Source organism: Echinops telfairi, unplaced genomic scaffold, assembly GCF_000313985.2.
Source record: "Echinops telfairi isolate 266 unplaced genomic scaffold, ASM31398v2 ScPeMD7_2010;HRSCAF=2546, whole genome shotgun sequence".
NCBI classification, from domain to species: Eukaryota; Metazoa; Chordata; class Mammalia; order Afrosoricida; family Tenrecidae; genus Echinops; species Echinops telfairi.
The window spans coordinates 24442863-24447163 of record NW_022105908.1 but is presented as its reverse complement, the minus strand read 5'-3'; positions in this window follow the sequence as shown (position 1 = coordinate 24447163).

The following is a 4301-nucleotide window of genomic DNA, read 5'->3' as shown; positions in this document are numbered from 1 at the left end:
GGGCGGGCGGCTGGGCCTTTCCCGGTGAGCACGGCAGGCGATCGATGAGTCGGTCGGTGCACAGGGCCTTGGTCCCAGCCTGCCTGAGGCTCCTCCCTAGGAGACTTTGGAGTGATCGAGAGTTGCCATGTGTTCTGAGGGAATCCTCACCAATGAGAAGACACATGGCAGGACTAGCCCCTCACGACAATCCCAGGAAGGCACAAGGCCAGCTCCTCTCTCCAGCCCAGGGTAAGGCCTCTCACCCTCACTCGTTTAGATCAGAGCCCAAGAGCTGGCTCAGTGGCCCATCCTTGGCACCTCTCACCGACTGTCAGTTTCCTTCCAGGAATCCTGCCTCTCTGGGGCAGTCAGGGCTGTGCTAATCAGCCTGGCACCACCCCTGCCTTAGTGATCGTGCATGAATCTCACAGAAACGCCTGCCGCCCAGGGATGGCACTCACAGACAGACACTTACGCCCTCACCATTGAAGGGGCGATGAGACTGAATGCAGAGGGGAAGGCTTTCTCCTGGTTCTCGGGGCCCTGGGCTCAAAGGAGGCCCTCCGTCCTGGCTCTTCTTTCCGGAGGTACATGTTCCTTTCTCTCTCGTAAGGTAAATGGTGCTGCAGGCCCCTGCGCATCAGGACCTCACACAGGCTGGAGGGAAATAAAGCACGTACAAGGTAGCAGCCGTCCCTGGCTCAGGACGAGGAGCCCTGGTGGTACAGTGGTTAGACACTTGGCTGCTAATGGAGAGGTCGGTGGCTCGAACCCACCAGCTGCTCCATGGGAGACAAGATTTCAGCCTAGGAACCCCGATGGGGCAGTTCTCCCCTGCCCGGAGGGGTCACTCCGGTCAGCATCGCGTCACAGCCTCACAGCAAGCACGCAGGAGGATGGTGCTGCCCGAGCAGCTGGGAGAGGGCACACATCCACTCCGAGCGTGCGAAGGGCTCACTGCTGCCAGGCAGACACTGGGGAGAGGAGTGTAAATGTCAGACATGGTCCCTGCTCTCCTGGACTCAGCCTAGCAAAAGGCAGGCTAGCAAACAGATGATGGCCCAGGGGTAGATGTGGGGTTGGAGGGAGGGCAGTGTTTTCGGACCACGTACCACACACATTCCACGGCTGTAACGCAACTGCAATTGTCTGAGGATGTTTAACAAAAAGTCTTTTGGACCATCATCCCACAAGACATCAACAGATAGGCCTGAGGTAGGGTTGTGGCACTATTAAAAGTGAACTTCTACAGATAACCCTTCAGACACAGTCAGGGGAGTGATGATTCCCTGAGGGGATGGAAAAGGGGTGGGGGGCTGATAGCAACGACTGTGTAACCCCATTCAAGGAGAACAAATAACAGAATTGTAGGTGAGCAGTTACATGGGATGATGTAATGCAAACAATAATGATAAGGGTTCCTGGGGGGGAGTGGGGCAGGAGAGGACAAAGGAGAGCAGATCCCAGAGTTCAAGAAGAAAGGAAATGTTTGAAGACTGATGGTGGCAGCAACTGTACAGCCATGCTTGATCTCATTGAGTGATGGATGGTTATAACATCTGTAAGAGCTCCCAATATCGATGTAACAACGATGAGAAATACAACTTTCCTCTAATTCCTGAGTATTTCTTCCCCGCTCCCACTACCATGACTCGAATTCTATCGTGCAAGACTGGCTAGACCAGAGGAGGTACACTGGTACAGATAGGAACTGAAAATCCAGGGAATCCTGGGCGGATGAGCCCTACAGGACCAGTGGTGTGAGTGGCGAAAAAGGGAGGGTAAAGGGAGAATGGGTAGGAAAGAGGGAACCGATTACAAGGAATTATATGTGACCTCTTCCCTGGGGGACAGACAACCGAAAAGTGGGTGAAGGGAGACGTCGGACAGGGCAAGATATGACAAAATACCAATTTATAAACTATCAAGGGCTCATGAGGGAGGGGGGAGCGGGGAGGGAGGGGAAAAATGAGGACCTAATGTCAGGGGTTTAAGTGGAGAGAAAATGTTTTGAGAATGATGTACAAATGCGCTTTACACAATTGATGTGTGTATGGATTGCGATAACAGTTGTATGAGCCCCTAATAAAATGTTTTTTAAAAAAAAGAGCTCCCAATAAAATGACTGAGGAAAAAAAAAAAAGTGAGCTTCTCTCATCGGAGTGGGCAGGGGGGAGAGGTGTGCGGGCTGTGGGGGAGGTCCGCCCACATCTCAGCAGCCCTATGCAGGCATGAGGTCACCCGGCTCTGCTGGTGCTTGAGAGGTGGTGTTTCATACAGCCCCTTCCTGAGAACTGCCCTGAGCTTTTCGATAACATGTCATTCTGCTCTTCGGGGCTGACTTGATAAGCCAGGTGTGGGGTGAGCCCAGGCTACTTTGTAGCACCCAGCAGGGGCGCAGAGCCAATCTGGAAGTTGGACAAGCCTCCTGGACAGACGCCAAAGCGCCGAGGACCGGGGAGAGAGGGCAGCAAGTCAGAGGTGGGACGTGGAGCGGGGAGGCTGCGCCACCAGGGGAGGAATTGCACTGCAGACCCCTCCCGGCGGAGGGCAAGTGGGCCTGGGAAGCAGCGGGCAGAGACACCCCCAGAGGCTAGATCCGAGCCAGCTTTGGGAGCCGTCTAAGGAGTAGTTTCTCCCAAGAGCAGGGGGAAGGCTTCAAGCGCAGGAATAGCAGGATTGGATTCCCATTAAAGCCTAAGAAAAGATGTTCAGACATCCAAGACGGGTAAATCTATCAAGGCAGTGACTGGACTAATGGTCCCTTGGGGTCTGGCAGGGGTGCTGAGGGGAAAGGGGAGCTAATAACGAGGAGCACAAGAATGAAGAGACGGTTCTGAAACTGACTGTGGTGATGATTGCTTGATGTGACTAACTCTGGAACAGTATGCCAATAAAACTATTGGGACAAACCTCCAGAGAATAAAAAAATTTAAAAGATGTTCAACACCATTAGCCACCAGGAAAACCCAAGTCAACACCACGACACACCACCTCGCACCCACTAGGCTGCCTACACCGAGACAGAGCACCATGCGTCTGATGGGAAGGGGTGCAGCCTGTTGGGAACTCGCCTAGCCTTGCCTCAAAAGGGCAAACACAGAGGTGGCAGGACCCAGCCATTTCCCGTCAATTTCACTCCAGAGAAAGCCAACAGACTATAAGGCAACACAACCAGTTCATTGCAGCCTGGTCACAATGGCCGAACACTGGACCTGGCCCAGACACGGACAACACGTGGTCGGTGCATCGACACAGCAGTGTTGCTTGACCACAGAACGGAGGGAAGGGCTGATAACACGCTACAGCGTGGTCAGCCCTGGAGGACTCTGCTCTGCGCAATAAAGCAGACACAATTCCCCGGGCTCCAGGCTTCCATCTGCAGGGTGTCTAGAAGAGGCAAATCAAGACAAACGAAAAAGCAGACTGCTGGCTGCTTAGGGCTCGGGTGGGGGCTACGGGTAGGGGTGGGTGGGTGGGCAGGTGACAGCTAAGTAAATGGATTTTTTCAGAGGGGGGGAGGGGCCCGCAATGAAAACAGCTTAAAATTGGCTGTGGTGAGAGGACCATAGGGCCAGCCCCACTACAAGAGATGACATCGCTCACTGACCCATAGCACTACAGGGGACAACACTGGAGACACAGTGTGGGAATTATACCCGCTCTGACCAGGATGTGCAACAGACCACCAAGGGGAGCAGAGCAATGAAGTCCTCAGGTAACACCAAAAATAACTTTGGGGCCGGGGTTTGACAGCACATCAGACTCAACCACAAAACACTCCTGAAGGTGAACAAACAGACCTGGAGCTATTTACAGCCCCCTTTTTTTGTTTTTTGCTGTTGTTTTATTTTCTTTTGTGGCTTTGTTTAGCTCTGTGTTTTTGTGAATATTATTATCTCTGCAGGTCTATCTAGATTAAGATAGAAGGGATAAACAATCTGGAGAAGAAAACAACAGGAAGTGGTGTTAACAAACCCAGGGACAAGGGAATAAGAAGTGATCCAAATCGGGGGTGAGGAGGGTGTAGGAGGGCTGGTAGGGCATGATCAAGGGCAATGTAATCGAGAGGAATTACTAAAACCCAAATGAAGACTGAGCATGATGTGAGACAAAAGGAAAGTAAAAGGAAATAGATAAAGGAACTAGGAGGCAAAGGGCATTTATAGAGGTCTAAATACAGGCATGTACATATGTAAATATATTTATATATAATGATGGGGAAATAGATCTATGTACATATAGTTATAGATTTAGTATTAAGGTAGCAGGTGGACATTGGGCCTCCACTCAAGTACTCCCTCAAAGTATGAACACTT